Genomic DNA, 20,022 nt, shown 5'->3' with positions numbered 1-20,022 from the left:
AAGGCTTGTCGCTTTTAAAAATGTCTCCATCCCTTCTGCCGTTCAGTCTGCTTCTGATCCCCAGTGCTGGGACACTCCTATGGAGAGTTGCTACGCACTTTATAAATGGCGTATTCATTTATTCATTCATACATTTTGTCCCCAAAATAAAATGTGCAAAAATATCATCCCAACAGGTGTGAATTTGCTATTATTAGCTTCAATGAGGTGATAGTTTTCAGGCGTTATTTAGGACACAATATTTATGCCAGTCGATATTCCGACACTGATATCGAGTATCGCACCCCTCACAAACTCCCAGACCCAGTCCTCCTTGATTGGCCCACTTTTCCTTTTTTTGTTTTACATTTTTCTTCATATATTGTGATCAAGCTTTTGCTTTACATCGACCAGCAGCCCATCTGGACTGAGGCTCACTGGGTGGGGGATTTCAGGCTTGCTCTCAATATGTGAGGAGTGTAGACCAAACAGCCCCATTACAGGCGTGGAATATATACATCATGCTCATGTGTGCCCCATATTATGATGAGTGCAGGCCGGGTGCAAGAGCATCTGGCAGTAGGAATTGGGAGTCGTGTACTTTGGCAACCAACTGTGAATATAGGAGGTAAGTTTCCACTGCGATCATGAACAGTAGGAGGACTTTTAGAGGGAATCTGCAGTATGGGTGTAAGTCTCTGAAACTGCAGTTGGCTGTATCAAATCTTTCTTCGGCATTAGAGTCAACAAATGTACATAGGCCCATCCAAGTCAAATGCAATCGCTGTAACATGTGAAGCTCACAGGGTAGCTTCTTATCACTCCTCCTGTTCATTTTAGACATGCGTTCCATGGCCCAGGTCATTAATTGTGTAGATATTAACAGATAATATCCAAATAATCTGTCAGATACTCATACTTTAGGAAAATGTGTTGGTCAGATCACAGTAGTAAACCTTCAATTGGTAATAAGGTCCTTTCTTGTGTCAACGAGTGGATATACATGGCATAAAGTACCATCTAGTATACAGTATATATAAGAAGGTGACCAATACATTCAGGGCTGGTGACAAGAATGAAGCCAAAGACTGGGTGCCCTTTTAAAAGGCATCAAAAGCCTCACCAATTTAAATCGTCTTCTATTACGTGTCAGTAAGCTAACATTAATATTCCTAATATCTTACATACATATATAGTATTCATTATATATTACATTTAATTAAAATAATGAGCACTTATACGAATGCTATTGCAAACCCAAACTCTAATTCTAGTCAATGCTAATATGTAATTATATCGATTACAATAATTTAAAAATTCTTCTAGTCGCTAACCATGATACCATTACGGGTCATTTAAATTAAATGTATTTGATTTATGCACTCTTTTCCTATCCTTGTACCCAGCTTTAGTCCTAACCCTAACCGTAAATTCAATTACCTAATTAAGTTTAGTAGTAGTAACATTAGATGTTACTGCTGTAACCCTAATTCCAGTCGAGACCCTAATATCAGCCAATGCTTCTTGTTTAAATATGGATCACTGACAGGATATCGGAATCAAAAATATTGTGTGGACAGAATATTGTGCCCAAAATATCAAGGAACAAAATATAGAGAAAGTGAGTGCAAATAGGTACGTATAGATTTACTATTCTTCACCCCATATCTGCCTACTTGAAGAAATATATATACATCGTCAAGGTACATATATGTGGAGTTATATATAGTAAAACTTTACTTACCAATAGAAACTTACCTTCATAATATTTTTGTCCTCGATATTTCTGTTTCTGATATTCTGTCTAACTACCTCTAAATATATTATTTAAATTAAATATGCACCAAAAAAAAACCTTTAACTACATTCCAATGTGAACCGTGTTTAAAATACCAACTGTAGCCCCATACAAAACCAAAAATGAAAAATAATATACTAATTTTAATACAATGAATTAATTAATGGAAGATGGAGAATGAAGCCCATTGTAATGGAAAATGTGGCATGTTGGATGATATGCTGCTCTGAAAGTGGAGATAATATAGACGGGGTACTTGCATGTGTCACGTAAAGATTAGTAGGAGGCATCTGAGAAGAAATTGCAGCCCTAAAAAGGCAATGGCACTCCTGGGAGTGTTCATGATGCATATCACAAGTTGTCCATTATGGCATTAGGGATTTTGATGAGAAAGCCTTCAGATAATGCAGAGTGTGATGATTTTTATAGTTATATCAGTGTGAAGCTTTGTTTATGGTCTGTCCACTGGCATGTTGAATGTAGCATGATAGTCTACTATGCCATGTGGACCATGACAAAGCGTCATTGGTTAGTGTTGCCCTGCAGATGCATCGCAGTGAAGGGTATAGCTCATGTGCTCTGTTGGTATGCTTGCTTTGTAAAAAAGAGTAAAGTATTTTGTTGACAGTACTACCTGTTTCTTGTGAGAAAGTGTATTGTTAGTTGGGGTGGATGGTTATAGGATCTCTGTTCTTGTTAGGTCCAGTAAAAGTTGCAATAATTTAATCCTGAGCGCAATAAATGGTTTCAATGTCACAGAGCAGACAGGCTTAATTTAAAAAAAATATGCAAAGCATTTAGAAGTACTAAAGCAGATAAAAAGTAAAAAATGTAACATAATCAAAAATGCCACTCCAATATAGAAAATGGAGAATTATTTAATTAACAAAATGATACTAAAATACCGAACATCCAACAAAAGGAACCAGAGATAAAAAAATGTTACCTTGAATTGTAAAAATAGCACCAAAAAGCATTAAACACCAACTGCAGTCATCTGGTTGCACTTGACTAGAATCTAGTTGAGATTTAAGGCCAATGGAGCGCAGGTCAGATACAGAAACCAGGTTTGTCATGGTCAGAAGTTTTAATTTCTAACTTAGGGGTCGATTCGGATGTCGTTCGGAAGGGCTCCGAATCAGGTTTGTGTTTGCCGTATCCGACCGAATCAGCTGGAAACCGTTAGGGCTGTCTGAATCAGTCCCAAAATCCATTCGGACAGGTCGCATCTATCGGAGCCGAATTGTACACCTCAAATGGACTCAGTTTCTGAGGGAGCGAGCACGGTGACCGATTTGGACAGCCATTGTGATTCGGTTTCTCCATAACAAATTGGCTGGCAGAATCGGTCTTTGGGGGCCCTATAGCAGGCCCCCCTTCGCCTGGGGCCCTCCGAATCAGGCCTGTGGGTGTACCCATGGGTCCCCTCTCTACCACCATGCACAGTGTGGCAGGCACCATGGGGTACCCGCCACAGGGTGCCTGCTTTTCCTCAGCCACCCCTTTCTTCAGTGGGAGCCTGTGTTCTCGTTCGGAACACAGGCTCCTATAGAAGTTAATGGGAGTCCGACCGACTTGTATCCGGACGCATCACTCGTTCGAACTCCCCCGATCGGAGTCGTTCGGAAAGTATTCCGGGAACCGATTCGGTCGGAATGCTTTCCGAACGTCATCGGAATCGGCCACTTAGTCTCTGAAATGTAAGTGAAGAATCCTTAGTGGGGCAAAGCAGCAGTCTGTGGCCGAGAAGGGCTCCGTGAGGCCGGGTAGCCATCAGATGAGGACTCTGTGTTGCTGTTGACTTTTGAAAGGAAGCTCTGAGCAGGAGAAATTACAAATTTTCACCTAAGGATGGTCCCTCAATGGCTAGATTCTTTTGGCGTCTTCACCCAGTAAGGATACCTTTGTTCTGACTTTCGTCTAGTATAATGGGGTAACCCAGTGCCCTCAGAACCTGGGTGCAAAGTTTAGAAATAATGCTGGTTCTGTCGGGAAAGGAATTGCTTTCTTTCTTTGAATAAAGAGCAACATGTATATATAAGAACAGAACAACTTATTTCAACATTTATAACGTTCACAGTTAGTGGAAAGAAGAAACAAAAGGAACACACAAATCATGAGTAAATCATGGATTATCCCCCTAGTAAACGATATTGGAAAGCAAAAGAGAGGCCGCTATTTGGCATACAAGTACTGTGTTCACCCATCCAACATAAGACTGTTTCAATTTGAATCCTCGTAAGTCTTAACCCAGGAAACACAGGGGATACCAAATATTATAGCTGGTATAGGCCATTATATGTGGTATCTCCTAGGGGAACGGGAGCTACCATCTTGAGGAGTGATGAAAAAATTTGAAAGGTTACTGTAGTCTGAATCAAGTAAAAGGCAACTTCAAGTGGCCAATGGCTAAAGAGTAACCCATGAAACGTAGGAGATATGAGATATTATGCGTGAGCCATAATATTTGGTATCCCCATAGTAAACGATTATGAAAAGCAAAAGGAAGGCTGCTATTTGGCATAGAAATACTGTGCTCACCCATCCAACATAAGGCCATGTCAAATTGAATCCCAATATGTTCTAACCCAAGAAACAAAGGGGATACCAAATATTAAAGGCAGTATAGGCCATTATATATAGTATCCCCTAAGGGAACTGGACGTACAATCTTGTGGAATGATGAAAAAATGTGAAAAGATACTGTAGTCTGCTGTCAAATAAATGACAACTTCAAGTGGCCAATGGCTAAAGGGTAACCCATGTAACGTAGGGGAAACGAGAAATTACAGCAATTCGTGAGCCATAATATTTGGTATCCCCATAGTAAATGAAATTGGAAAGCAAAAGGAAGACCGCTATTTGGCATACAAGTACTGTGCTCACCCATCCAACATAAGACCATGTCAAATTGAATCCTGTTAAGCTCTAATTCAAGAGACACAGGGATACCAAATATTATAGCCGGTATAGGGCATTATATACGGTATCCCCTAAGGGAACCGGACGTACAATCTTGTTGAATGATGTTAAAAATGTGAAAAGATACTGTAGTCCGCTATCAAGTAAAACGCAACTTCAAGTGGTCAATGGCTACAGGGTAACCGATGAAACTTTGGGGATACAAGATATTACAGCAATGCGTGAGCCATAATATTTGGTATCCCCATTGTAAGCGATGTTGGGAAGCAAAAGGAAGCGTACTATTTTCCATGGGAATAATGTGCTCATCCATTCAACATTAGACTATGTTAACTTGAATACTGGTAAGTTCTATCCGAAGAAACAAAGGGGATACTACATATTATAGCCGGTATAGGCCATTACATTTGGTATCCCTTAAGGGAACCGGATGTAAAATCTGGTGGAATGATGTAAAAAACGGTGAAAATTTACTGTCGTCTGCCATCAAATAAAAGGCAACTTCAAGTGGTCAATGGCTAAAGGGTAGGTCATGAAACGTAGGGGATACAAGATATCACAGCAATGTGTGAGCCATAATATTTAGTATCACCTAACGGAACTGGATGTAAAATCTTGTGAAAGGATGTAAAAAATCTGAAAAGATACTGTGATCTGCTATCAAATGAAAGAAAACTTCAAGTGGTCAATGTCTAAAGCGCAACTCATGACACGCTGGGGATAAGAGATATTACAGCAATGCGTGAGCCATAATAGTTAGTATCCCCATAGTAAACGATGTTGGAAAGCAAAAGGAAGGGTGATATTTGGCATAGAAATACTGTGCTCACCCATCCAACATAAGACCATGCCAATTTGAATACCGGTAAGTTCTAACAGCAGAAACACAGGGAATACCAGATAGTATAGCCGCTATAGTCCATTATATCTGGTATCCCTTAACCTCTTCAGTGCCCATGACGAGATAGTCTCGTCATGGAGCACGGTTGTGCTGTGCCCATGACGAGACTTTCTCGTCATGAACCCCACCCACTAGTGCAACGCCCGGCACAGGAGGGGGAAAGGGCGTGGCACTGAAGGGGTTAAGGGAACTGGATGTAAAATCTTGTGGGATTGGTGTAAAAAATCTGAAAATATACTGTAATCTGCTATATAATAAAAGGTAGTACAAACAAAGCACTGCCAATGAGGCCGGGGGTCTATAGCGCTGCGTGGTCTGAGAGGTGCCGACAGCCTCACTCACTCTGTTTTTTGTTTAAACATCTTTATTGGTATTTTACCTTTTAACATGACTATCATCACAAATCCGTACAAAAATATTTGGATGTTGATATTAGAAATACAAATCCCATGTGCAGAATAGCATTATCTATCACAGCAATATATAATCAACACGAATGTGCCATTTACCATTACAGACATTTATATCGTATGTGAACATATGTACCAGTGCCTCTGCGTGCCATTGCCCACAGTTTAGCTACATCATAGTTTGTGAATTAGTGTCATTGCTATCCACTTCTTGCTCTTAACACACCTTATCTGAGCAGTCATGACAGGATCTTGTGTGTGTATACATACAAATCTTTCCAGTCGGGCCTTATCATCTATTCACTGCTTAGTAGGAGAAAGGACTTGAATGATGATAGGGCACAAATAATGATCACCAGTGAATACCAATATATCTCATTTTCAAAAATGTTCAAATTAAACTGAAACTTAAAACATAAAAAAGAACATCCGCCATCCATTAAATACAAACAATATCAATTGTGCATGATTGAGTACGAAGATGTTTTATCGGTACATTTCCGTGTAGCCACATATCTGGTGGATAGTTGAAATGTTGCACATAACAGGACATGATAATTTGCCAGCAAAGAGCACCTTTGTGTCTGAGGGCGGATGAGCTGTAGGTGACTATCCATAACAGACCAGGGGGAACGACATTTATCCATTCTGCAGACTCTGTGGCGTGTCAACTCCCCTTGGCTGAGAAATGGGGGGCTGGTGGGTTTATCACTGATTGACTAATGGGGCGATATCAACTGCTATCGGGTTGCCGGTCTGTAAGGCGACAAGCAATGTGTCCCAGCTTTGTGCAATGGGAAACTTACAAAGCCTTGCTGTCTCCTCTCTATGTAGTGCCGTACTTTCCGCCTGTGCCCATATTATGAGTGAGCGCTTCCAACTAAGTATTTCCGGCGGGACTGCAGTTTTCCATTTTTTAGTTATGAGACATTTTGCAGTAATGAGACCCAAATCTCGGAACTTCAAGGTGACTTTAGTTTTTTGGGATCTGATGAAAAGCCCTCGAAGGCAGACTTCTCATGACAATGGCATCGCCATATTTGTGCATGAAGCTAGGATTGTGGCTACTTCTTGCCAATAATGCTGAAGGGATGTGCAAGCCCACAGCATATGAAGCAGGTCTGCATCAATATGCTGACAGCGTGGACATGCAGAAGTGGCGATGTGGAAGTATCTATTTATCATGTCCAGCAAGAGATATGCCCTTTGTATAATGTATGTTTGAATAAGCTTAAACCTCGAGTTCCTGGGTATGTTCCTAGCGCCCGCTAATATGGCATCCCATTCCTTGTCTGTCCAAGGCCGGCCTCTATCTGCCTCCCATCTGACTTTAAGCCATTGCATCGGCCTCAGCGTGTGTGTGAGACGTGCTTCCACCAGCCAATGGATGTAACATCGATCCAGCCATGACTATCTGAAATTGTAATCTGTTATTTTGTACAAACCTTTTGTAGATACACACTTGAGTTTATATATTATGTTTGAATTTTGACTCATCTCCAAAAAAAACAAGAAACATATGTTCTATCTTCTGTCTTGATTTTGAAAGTATCAAAATACATGAATATGATACATAATCCCTTTATAATGTATATATAAAGTGACATAAATAAAGTATACCTAATAATTTTGTATCTACTAGTGACATATTTACTCAATTTGTCCACTTAGTAGGCTTCTGTATTTTTAAACATTGTTCCTAAATTGTTTTGCAAACGAATGTTATAAGCACCCTGATTTAGGAATTAACCTCAGGGGCACCCCTATTTTTCTCAATCATCATCTCCACCAGCCAATGGACCACATGTTACCCCGCTCCCATGACATGTAAATATTGTACTAACAGATGTGTCAGTAGCTCAATTGCCAGATCTCCCCAGGCAGTTGACAGAGCCTTCAGTCGGGAAGTGTGTAACAGAAATTGGCCCGCTGGCAATTCATTGTCTTCGACTAGCGTCTCGAATGTTAATAATGCACCATCCCTATTATAAGTCGCCCAATGTGTCGAGCTCTGCCGTATGCCATGCCGTTAGGGCCGCCTCCGGGGTACCCAGCCTACCCCTTGGTGTCCCCATCAATGGTAGAATTGGGGAATATGGAAGTGTTTTGCGGGTGAGATATAAACTTCTTTTATAGCATTTATGGGCTAATCCCAAGTGGAACTGTGGTGGCCGTGGGAGTTTGCCGATGGGATGGAACAAGTGACAAACTTGAGAATGGGTCCAGGGTTGGTGCATGGTCGCTGTGTCTTCCAGGCACTTGTAATTCAACCACTTTGTCGCCCATTGGAGCTGGACAGCTAAATAGTACAGTTCCATATTAGGGACCAACAGCCCGCCCTGGCTAGTGGGAGCATACAACTTCCACAAAGCAATATGCAGCCGTCCTTTATTCCATATTAGGTTCTGGGATAGTCGCTCCAGGTCTCGGAACATCTTTGGTGGGATATAAAGTGGGAAATTTGAAAAATAATAGAGCAGTTTGGGGAGTACAATCATTTTCAGCAAGGTGATGCAGCTCATTACATTCAGCGGAAGCGTCTTTCAGAATTGCGTTTGAGCACGTATGGCTGATATTCCTCTCATCAAATTACCTTCCATTAAGTTGTCAGGTGAGTGATATATAAAAACGATGAGATGTCTGAATGTGGTGGGTACCATGTGAGGGGTGTGCAATTTAGGGATACATCTACCTCTAGTGTATTAAGCTGAATGAATAGAGCCCCCCGATTTGACCCAATTAACCTGGGGCCCTGACTTCTCCCCAAAGGACTCAAGTATATATGCAATGGACATCGGGATTGCAGTAATATCACGAAGATACAACAACAGATCATCCGTGTACAGGGAAACGGGATGTAGCCTATCTCCCAACCGTATACCCCACTCTTCGCCATCTCTCCGGAGCAACATTGCTAGAGGCTCCATAGCTAGGGAGAACAATAACAGAGATAGTGGGCATCCTGACGTGTCCCTCGTCTCACTCAAATGCAATCTGATATTAACTTGCCTGTTCGAACCCGGACAGTGGGCTGTTGGTACAATAAACAAACCATATTTAAGTAGTGTTCCCCTAGTTCGGATTTACCCAGCACAGATGCCAGATAAGGCCATTCCAATGAATCAAAGGACTTCTCCAAATCTAGTACCATGCAGCCCGAACGAGGCCAGGTTTGCGTGGCGTACTGTTGCACTCTAAAAAATCTACGTATATTCAGGGAAGTGCAGCGTGCCGGAACAAAACCGTTCTGATCCGGGTGCACCAACGCTTTTACGAGCGGTGAGAGACGCCTAGCTAATAGTGATGCAAAAATGTTGTAATCTGTGTTAAGGAGCGCTAGCGGATGATAGGAGCCTAAGAGGTCAGGATTCTTATCAGGTTTAAAGAGGGAGACCAACAAAGCCTCATTCTGCGTAGCAGTGAGGGTAGAGTCGTTGAGCGCTGTTTCGTACACTTTTAGCAGTTGTGGTACTAAAATGTGCATGTATGCCTTGTACAATTCAGTCGGCAGGCTGTCTGGTTCTGGCGACTTCCCATTGGACAGGGAAAAAATACTGTCTCGGAGTTCCTCTGAGTGGAGAGGGGAATTTAGTTCTTCACTTTGTGTGCGCATCGGCCGTGGCAGATGTAGACCATCCAGATATGTCTGTATCTCCAGGAGTGTAACTTGTACACACAGATTATACAGATCCCGATAGTGTGTCACAAACGCGCCGTGAATATCCCGCTGTGTATACGCAATTTCCCCCGTCTTCTTCCTCACCGGTGCTATGGGTTCTGACGACTCATTCTGACGGATGAGCCATGAGAGCAGTTTGCCTGCTTTGTCGCCCATTTGGTGAGTCCTCTCCGAATGTGCAGCATACGCGAGGCATCCCAGTCACTCTAGCAGTCGCTCATGTTTCTCCTTGAGGGAGCCCAGCTGCCCCTGAGTGGCATCTATGTCTGCCTGCTCTGTGGTGGCTAGTCTGCGCTCTAAAACAGTGAGTTCCTTTTCCAGCTGTGGGAGCATACCTGCTTGCGTCCACAAACAATGTCCCCTAACAACCACTTCAAGGGCTTCCCATTCCACCAATGGCGATGTGGTTGTACCTACATTTTCTTCAAAATATTGTGCCACAGTAGTAGCTAGTAAATCCCGAAAGGGCGCGTCCAGGAGGACATCTGGCTGAAGATGCCAGATTGGGATTGGTGGCAACTCATCCTCCCACTGTAGCTCCATGATGTGCGGGTTATGACCAGAGTGTGTACGTCCCATGTAGGTGGAGTCTGGAATGCATGGTAGGAGGTCGTTTGACACCATGAAGCGGTCCAGACGCACGTGCAGTCTATGGGCTCCGGAGTAGTAGGAATATACCCTGTCTAGTGGGTTTCTGTATCACCATACATTGGAGAAGCACCACTGTAGTGCCCAGTGCCCTAGCGCTTTTGCAGCTGTGTGTGTGGCGGTGCCAGGCGAGGGAGGGAAGACCGGTCCAAGGAGACGTCCAGTACACAATTCAGTCTCTGCCCAAGATCATAGGGAGATCATGCCATACAGACAATTTTTGCGATCAAGGATCTAAGAAGGCTGCTTGTTCAGTGTTGGGTACATAAAGTGTTGCCACTACTATCGGCTTCCCATCAAGCACCCCTTTAACTATAACATATCTGCCCTCCCCGTCCACCAATGGGTCCACCACTTTAAATGGAGTAAGCGGCCTTACCCACACTAGGACTCCACGCGCGTATGCAGAATATCCTGTCACATATAGTTGCTCCCTCCGTCGCCTGTGGAGTCGTGTGACTTCTGTTTGAACTAAATGTGTCTCCTGATGAAGTGCTATTTGTATGTGATGGCGTTTCAGGTAGGAGAATATGATATAGTGGCGTTCTATAGTCTGTGGATGCCTCGCACGTTCCATGTGCCTTTTTTAATAGGTGCCATAACCAATGAGTGTCAGGAGTGCCTCTAGGCTGATTCAGCCGAGTGACGGGAGAAGGTGGCAGTGGGTGTATATAGACCATTGCATTGTGTGCTGCTTTGCGGAGCCTGGCTGTGAAACAATCATACCCTTGTCTAAGAATGATGGCAGAAAAAACATTAAAGCAACTCACAATCAAAAATACCATGAGAGCAATTTTGCAACAGGCAATTGCCCAAACTTGAAACGCAATAGCACTCAGCTAACGTCTGGGGGAGGCCATTGTGCACAGCAACCTAGGAACCAAAGGAAATAGAGGAGGGGACCATCATGCATAGCTGAGCCTATCCCCGGCCAGACCCTTTTCTGGACGGGCCGCTGTCTGCTGATTATACATATAATTCCCATATATTTCAAAGCTGATGGAAAGAGTGTGTCAACCATCCCAGGACCCACCCTGCAATGCTGACCAGTGCATGTATATTAGGTGTAATCATTACAGTGCGAATACAGCATACTGAGTATTTTTTATACCTGCGTGACCAAAATGTCTGTGCGTCGCTCAGAGTATGGAGGAGAGAAAAGGTGAGCAATGAATATTCACACATCCAAGCAATGTTATCGGAGGTCTGAGGAGTGACTTGTGGCAGTTCACAGGAGCCTTGGGAAACAGGGAAAGCGTCCAAGAGTTCCTCATAACTGTTCGGCCCTCGGTGATCGGAGTCTGAGTCAGATTCCCCCTCCGGGGATACGCTGATGTTCACCACTGCCTGCACCGCCACGAGTTGTCCGCTCAGTATCAGTTCTGGCATCAGGCCAGATACCTGTTGGGCAGAAGACTGCGATCATCTCTGCCTCCTTCTGCGGCGCCATAGAGTGGTCTCTGGCGGTTGCTCTCTGCATCCAGTTTGTGACGATTTGAAAGAGTCCAGCCATTCCTCTGTGCCTTCTGGTGTAGTGAAAAAATGGGTCTTTCCATTTGCCACGACCCTCAACTTTGCAGGAAACAACAACGAGTACTTAAGATCACATTGTCGCAGGCATATCTTCACCGCTAAGTAAGAGTGGCGCTGTTTCTGGACTTGAAAAGTGTAGTCCGGGAAGATCATTACTTTGTGATTGTCCAGTTGTATGTCCTGCAATTTTGTAGTCTCTTGAAGAACAGCGTCTCTGCCCCTGTAGTTTACTAGACGGATTAAAAACGGACTTAGGTTCGAGCCCGGAGGTGGGGGGTTGTCAGGTACCCTATGCGCTCTTTCTACTACAAAGTGTGGTGACAGGGCCTCTCCTGGCAGCAGCGATCGTATCTAATCCTCCGCGTAGTTTACTTCGTTCTTCCCTTCCACACCCTCCGGCATGCCAACGACGCGTACGTTGTTGCGGCGGACACTGCCTTCGGCATTCTCCGCTCTATCTTCCAGGAATTCTACTCGGTTGAGCAAATCGCGGATGTTCTTCTTGGCCGTAGACACTTGTGGTGAAACCTCCGCAATTTCCCCTTCAGCGGTACGGTCTGCAAGTTTCCAATGGTCTGCATGTAGCAGCATTAGATCAAGAGCCACTTTGTCGATTTTACCTTCTAGAGAGGTGCGGATTTTCTCAACTGCCGCCAGCATCGCATCTAGTTTATGCGACATGGGATCTACCGTCTCCGCCTCCATCATCTTATCCGCCTGCACATGCATCTGTTGGGGAAGGCCCGTTGCACCCCCGGTGCCAGTCTTCGTTTGGCCCCCTCGTGACTTGAAGTGGCAGGTAACGAGCACTATGTTAGACGTATCACTCCTCAGCTGCCTCTGGAGCAGTGCCTGAAATCCCAATCTACCATCCACCACCGGCAAAGTCCTGAGTTAATTCAAAAGGGCTGGCGTACCTCGTCTGTGCGGCTCGCGGCCATGCTGCTAGCCGTTGATATGAAGGCAGCTAGGCAGGTCTCGCCTCACCCGGGCCCGGTAGTATTATTTTGGAATACAGGGCGTGGCAGATGTAGCGAATTGTGGTATGCCACCATGCACTAGTCCATAGCTACAGCAGCAGCCTTATCAATCCAGCTCAGTATGGTACCAAAGAGCAAGGCATCCAGTGCAGCAAGTTTCTCAAAGTGGGGAGTTCAAGAGCGAGTTATCCCACACTTGGGACCCCCTAGGTCTCCTGAGATGACTCCGCACGTCCTGTTTAGTTCAAGGGGAATAGTGACTCAGTCTGCTCTGGACGCCCGCAATCTCACCGCCCAAGCAGCACTGGCCACAGGCGTCAATGCGGGTAGATTGCGCATTAGCTCCACGCTGCTTTATAAGAGCGTTGATCCTCAGCTTCAATGGGTGGCCATGACGAGGGGAGCTCCGATGCATCCACCCAGGCTCAGGGGCAGGGCAGCCACTGATCACAGGCACGCTGCGAGTCCGATGCCTCTGTTGTGCCCCGCGCAGCAACCAGGGAGAGGGGTAGAACGATCCCCATGTGGCAGCCCCTCCACCGCTGGTTCCCACATCAGCAACTCACCAGCGATCGCAGAGTCCTTGCAGCAGTACGCGACCTCCACACCGACCCAGCTGTACTTCACTTGATTAGGCCCAGTGGGCGAACCTAGACCCCGGCCTCGTGTAGGCAGTCATGACCGGCAGCAGCGCTCCAAGCTCAGTAGCTCAGAAGGCGGTGGGGTTCAGTCTGGGGCTGAGTGGGACCTCCACCGCGTCCCCACTCTGTGCCGTTCAGGGTGATTCCGGGGTTATCACGGCAGTGGGAGATCAGGGAAGCAAAACGGAGCCGCTGTGCATAGCGGCGACTAGGGGGCGGGGCCAATCCCCGGCTCCACATTCCTCATCGCGCTCAATGTCCTGGAGCCGCTCTTGGCAGTGATGGAGGCAGGGGGGTCCGTTTCGGTGTTTTACTGCCTCCGTCCGCTTATTTGCTCACCAGGGCATCAGGACCTTCGCAGGAGAAGCCGCGGCTGGCAGCGGCCCCTTCAGCTCAGATATAGATGGAGCATTGCGGCCAGGGAAGGGAGCCATAGACGGAGCTCCGCAACTACACGTCTGACTCCATTGTCGGCCAAGCCACGCCCCCCAGCCCCACTCACTCAATGCCTACAGGAGAGCACACAAAGTGCAGTAACACAAAAACATCATTTTGCCCACCAGTTGCTGGGTCACTGGCCAATCATCATCCAATCACTGACATAGTGGAATTGAGTTAACTGTCAGTGACGGTGCCGTGCAGGTGGCTCCAGTTTTTAAAATACAACAGGGAACTTGCCTCCCCCTGGATTCATCTCACTCTCAGTCTGAGCAAGCGGGGTCAGAGGGAAGGCAGGGGATACGAGGGTAGTCTCAGGGTGATTACTACTCTCCACAGAGAATTTAATTGTAAGAGTCTGTTTGACAGACTTAGCCATGGCATGTCACATGCCTGGGTTCCTGAGGCTCAGCTTTATTTTGTGCTGCACCCAGAGCCTGAGGCTGCCCTATGCTGTGTGATGACAATTTGTGTTCATTATTGGTAGTGAAGAAACTCAACCTTGAAGGTGGCACTCTATAATGCAGGATCACTGGCAGCACAGTTTGCACACCACTGCCAGCAGGCAGCCCGCTGCTCGCGCTTTTGCAATGGTCTCTTCCTATTTGCAATTTCTTATGCCTAGTAGTGCCGCTGTGATAGGAGGCGCTATAAATGCATGACTAAGCATTTTAGTGTGGTGATGAGGACTTCCATGCTAAACTGCATTTGTCTAACCATTGATGCATGATACTTGGCAGAGCTGTACTTCCAGCCTGAAAGAAGCAAAAACGTGCTTTAATTCCTACACCCTCTATTGTCCATGTTGCCCCCAACACCTATTTCTTCTCTCCCTCCTTGTATCCCCTGCCTTCCCTCCTACCCCGCCAGCATTTAGAAAAAAAGGGTTGCGACCGTATCATACCTCCTTTTTAGGTCAAGCCTAGAGTCAGAGTGCATGCGCTGCTCTGCGAGGCAGTATGTATCTACAATATGGGCTTTAGCCAAGCCCATCTATTGCCATTCGTTCATTTTTGTGCCTTTCAGAAATGCTGCCTTTTTATTGGTGCATTGCTTGTAATTGTCCCGCCTTCGGGTGCTTGGTTCACGCCCAGGCAATTTCACTAATTGTTCCTTTGGATTGGTTATCAGACGTTCATGGTTCCTCCTGGTTGGCCATCGCAACGCGCGTTTCCACTACTCTTTTCAACTTGATCGGCACAGCATGCAATGCTTTGTCCATTCATCTGTGTGGAACATCGAGCATCAACTTTAAGCATGGACTCATTAGCAATTTAAACCGCATGATTCAAACAGACGGAAATCTTGAGCGCTGCGTGTTTCTCTGTGTATGTATGTTTCTGCTCAACTGAGTGTTATTGCAGTGGGGGGGGTCTGCCAATGTGGTCTTATGTTTACACCTGAAAGACCGGTCAACGGAAGCACAAAAGACGAATAGAAAGGTTACTCGAGAGACTTAGATTGAGTGCGCTCAGTGCCTCGCTTGCTTGTGAGTATATACTGCTTCTAGAGAAGTGATCCTGTACGTCGTTTCAGAGCTGTAACTATTAACGCACATGATCCCTTGTTTCTCCAAGCTACAGTGTGGAGTTTTGGTAAAATTCGTGAAATCCCACCATACTAGATGCATTGTGTAGTTCACCTTAAATGCTTTGCAGGCCTTGCTCCTCTTCAAAAATCCTCCAAGGGAAACAGTGGGTACCAGCGAAAGCTAACTAGGGCTGTTGCATGGATTTTTGCCACCCTTGGCAAAGTGACATTTTGCGCCTCTTCACTCCCTGTAGTCTTTGCTAATTTTATGATAATGCTGATGGTCTTCTGCTCCTCTAGACTTAAGGCAGCGGCCTGCGCTTGCCTTGTTTTTTAAACTGACTCTGGAAGATGAGATCTTTTTCACACTGAGGCCCCATTCCATAGCGTGCCCTCCACTACGGCTGCGATCTGTCTGCAGTAGTGGTGATGTGGCTCTTGACTCCGTCTGTTGTCAGGCAGGCGTCCCCTCATCACACCTCTTCCAAAATGTGCTTTCTGTTGCCATTGTGACAAACAATCTGTTTTCTGTTGCCCGATAGCCATATGAGCAAATCAAATCCACGCATTTCTTCTCTGTTTGGTTTTGCGAATAGAAGAGGACAGGTGGTATCTAAAGCAGATTACCTGCTAGGTGTATTCGTTGGCCTTACCATCAAATAAGAACCTGGTTATTTTTAAAGTGTTTGCAAGTGTTTACCGTTTATAGTGCCCAACTCACTTAGCCGATTTTTGAACTATGAAACAGACAGTTGGCCCTGCCACTATCACACCTGTGACTAGGAGGTTTATAACAAATTAATGATGATAAATAGTTTTTTATAGTATGTAATGCCAGAGGTTTGCAGTTGTAGGCGCTGTAATAACACATGTTACTCAATGTAATGCTACTCATTTGTCTATGTTGGATGGATGCAAGGCTGAACTGGCCCTGCTGGAATTCACCCTGGCTGGTCGCACAGTAATAACAGCAGGGAACACATAACCTACTGAGAAGACCAGCTGACATGGGATCATTGTGCAGAAAAACTAGAATCCTGCTTAAATAAGACTACTTCTTAGGAAGCACAATAATAATAAAATTGCCATTCTTCTGAGTCTTTGCGAAGAAAGTGGGATTCATTGTTTTTGGAAGTTTATCTAAGTCACCAGTGGCAAACGACCATCCCAAACACACCAGCTGAAAACACATGAAGCAATCACATTGGTGTAGAGGCAGGCCAGGCACGGGTCAGCATCATTATAAAAGAAACAAGACTGCCCCAAGCGAGATCCAACCACCATCCCACGTCTCATAAGGTAAGTAAGGCAACAAGAGCTCGAAAATGCAGCGAGGAAAAGGTCAGGAATACCAGTATCCCAACTCGGCACTGTCAGAAGCAATGATGCGTGTGTCTTCCCTCTTTTATCTGGCATAAATGTTTATGCTTGTTTTTTACCTCACTTAATAGCTTTTGGCATTTAATAAGTTTACAGTTTTAAAAGCAACCAGCTCGTTGCCTACTGAGCAGTGAATTTAAAATCCTGTGAACCACATACACATCTATGGGTGCGTCGTTTGGAGCACCAGAATCAGACCTTCCCTGACAAATGTGCCAAGCTAAGTTTAGATGAATATGGTGCGTGCCCCCCCACAGATGTGCATAGCCCTAGCACCATTTTCAACCAAAACAGCGCCCCACATTGTTCAAGTCCCCCCTAAAATTAGGATATTTGGACAAGTCTTTGCATATAATAAGGTTTTGTAAATTTGTGCGCAATAAAAGACCGCCTTCTTCGTAATTGTGTGTCATCATTTTAAAACTTGGGAACACAATCCACACAAATACACTCCACACTATGCAACATAATTCCAATCAGCATGATTTCACACAATACTGCACTCTTCCAAGCCACACAATTCAACTGTACCATTTTCCTTCTACACCACACAATTCGGCAACAAACCATATATTTGAGCACAACAACCACAAGGACAGAACACACCAAATACATCTAAACCACACCATATCATTCCATATCACGCCACAAAATTCAACAGCACATCACATAACCATCACTTTAAACTACACGCTTTCTACCACCCCCCAAGTAAAAACGCAATGTTCATAGACCAACTTATGGAAATGATCACAGCAAATTCTGATCCACACTCCAACAATATCTTTCTAGGGGACTTCAATCTACATTGGAATGACCTCACAGATAATCAGGTCAATATTTTCAAAAACTTCCTAGCAGACCATTCTCTAGTGCAGGCATGTGGTCTTCCAACTCACTCAAAAGGCGCAACATTAGACTGGATCATCTCCAAAGAAAATTAGGTAGATTCAATCGATATTGTATCCTGCAACTGGTCGGATCACCACATCATCACCTTCCAAATAACACCCTTTAAGAAAAAAAGAGCCACACAGGCAGTCAAGTCTCAGCAATGGGTCAGAGATACTAAAGGCCTAAACATGGAGCTGCTAACAGCAAGTTGCGAGATCTCAAGGATTGAGTATGGTTGCACAACTCTACCTGGGCTTCCTAAGATTTCAACAGATTTCAACAGCCCCACTAAAAGCCTGCCTCGATGCTGCAGCGACAATCGTAACAGGTACAGGAAAATTTGACCACATCACTCCACATCTGAAAGCGCTCAAATGGCTACCGTACGAGGCAAGAATTCAGCTAAAGATGGCGTGTATTACACACACAGCTTTACACTACAGAACACCACTTTACCTTGCCCAGAAAATTACAATTTCTGGAGGCCTTAGATCATCGAGGGGGACTGCATATTTCTTTCTAAAATCAGCAATTTTCCGTAAGAAGAGAACGTACGATCGAGAATTCTCTATAGCGGCACCAAGAATTTGGAATGCGCTTCCACCAAATATTAGAGGAATCACCTCTGTCTCACAATTCAATAAAGAGGCTAAGTTCTTTCTCATGAGTACATTTCTCCTGTAACTAACTACGGCCCTCTTGCGACTCCTTTGAGACCTTTAATCATCCCTGAATCTACTATTTTCAGATGTGTTAATAGGTGGAGATAACAGGATGACTGTACTACGAGTATCAGAGTAATGGCTCCGGGGTAGCACAAGGCATTGTGTTTTCATCGAGTCTCACCTACGGACCTCAGTCAGACCGGCATGGATACCCAAGTCCATACGCAAGATTCAAGGACGATAGCTAATGAAGATACCTCTATCACGCCACATGGTTATTGATCTGTATCTGTAACTGTGCATCCAGTTCTGAAGCCAGGTTTTCTTTAGAGAGGATATTACATTTTATATTACTTTTTATATGCATGTCATGATATTTACTACTATAACCCTAGTGGTTGCCTAGTAAGACTGAAGATGTTTATTAGTTGTAAATTTGTAAACTGTAATCAAAACTGTTTGTGGCAGACCTGTAAAGCGTTCTGACACCCAGGATTGGGCCATGTTTGCGCTATAAAAAACACTAAAAGTAAAATAAATAAATAAAATAGAATATAATCTGAAATGTTTTATTTCTCCATTTTCCTATCCTGCTTTTTCCCATTGCCTTTTTTCTACCCCTCACACTTTAATATTCCTATCATATTGATGGGTTTTATCCTTTTAGGTTTTTAATCTGCCATTGTTTCCCTCAGCTCTGTTAAGTACCATGCATCAGGCGTTAGACTAACGCATTTCAGTGTGGTGGTCCGCAACACCGCACTGAAATGGAAAGTCATTTGTAGCGCCTTAGTATCAATCCAGAGTGCTAATAGTGCTGTGTTAGAAACTGAAATCCAGGTTGCAGAGCACGGTCTGCGCTGCTTGCGCAGGCTTGGGAAGGCTGGCTCAGCTCGTGACTGGGGTGTCTTAAGCAGGCTGAGAGCAGAGGCTACAATGTAAGCAGGTTTATTCACTTCCCCTTGACACCAGCAATCCATTCAGGTCAACTGTGTGACTAGTCACCTCACAGTCAGTGTTAAAATTATGGCCCACAGCTTCTATCAAGAGACTCGCTCCCTTTATATATTGGCGAACCGGCCCCTGCGAGCGTAAAACACAACAGTCATGGAATAAAGTGACAGTCTTTTGACACGCGGCCAGTCCCGTCCCAGTACAGACAGCCGCAGGATTGGCGGTGTCTGACAGGCAGCACTGAGCTCATCTCAGATTGCATGCTGTGGCGCACCCTGCAAGGAGTCGTCAACTCGACTCCTGGAGGAGAACAGCTGCAGCCGACTCCGAAGACAGCAGCACCCAGGAGGGAGAGAGTGTGCCTACACCAGAAGTAGGTAAGGGAACCTGCGCTCCCACCTTGAAACTTAATCTCGCTCCACAAGGGCCAGTACTAGCTTCCCCAGTCGGTTTGGTCTCGAATTCCCACAGAGCAGGCCAGAAAATCAAGTTAGGGATTATACTCTCGCACTCAGCAGGTAATGGGTGCCACAGTGATGAAGGGGTCTGCACTTAGCACCTAACCCCGCAAAAGGGCATGCTGCACCGCCGGCGCTTCACAGCAGATAAACGGCAGTTAGCTGCACCGCCACAAGAAGTAAGGGACCCTGCGTGAGACACCTGCCTACAC

This window comes from Triturus cristatus, chromosome 5_1 (genome assembly GCF_964204655.1).
Source record: "Triturus cristatus chromosome 5_1, aTriCri1.1, whole genome shotgun sequence".
Classification (NCBI taxonomy): domain Eukaryota; kingdom Metazoa; phylum Chordata; class Amphibia; order Caudata; family Salamandridae; genus Triturus; species Triturus cristatus.
Note: the sequence above shows the minus strand (reverse complement) of the source record.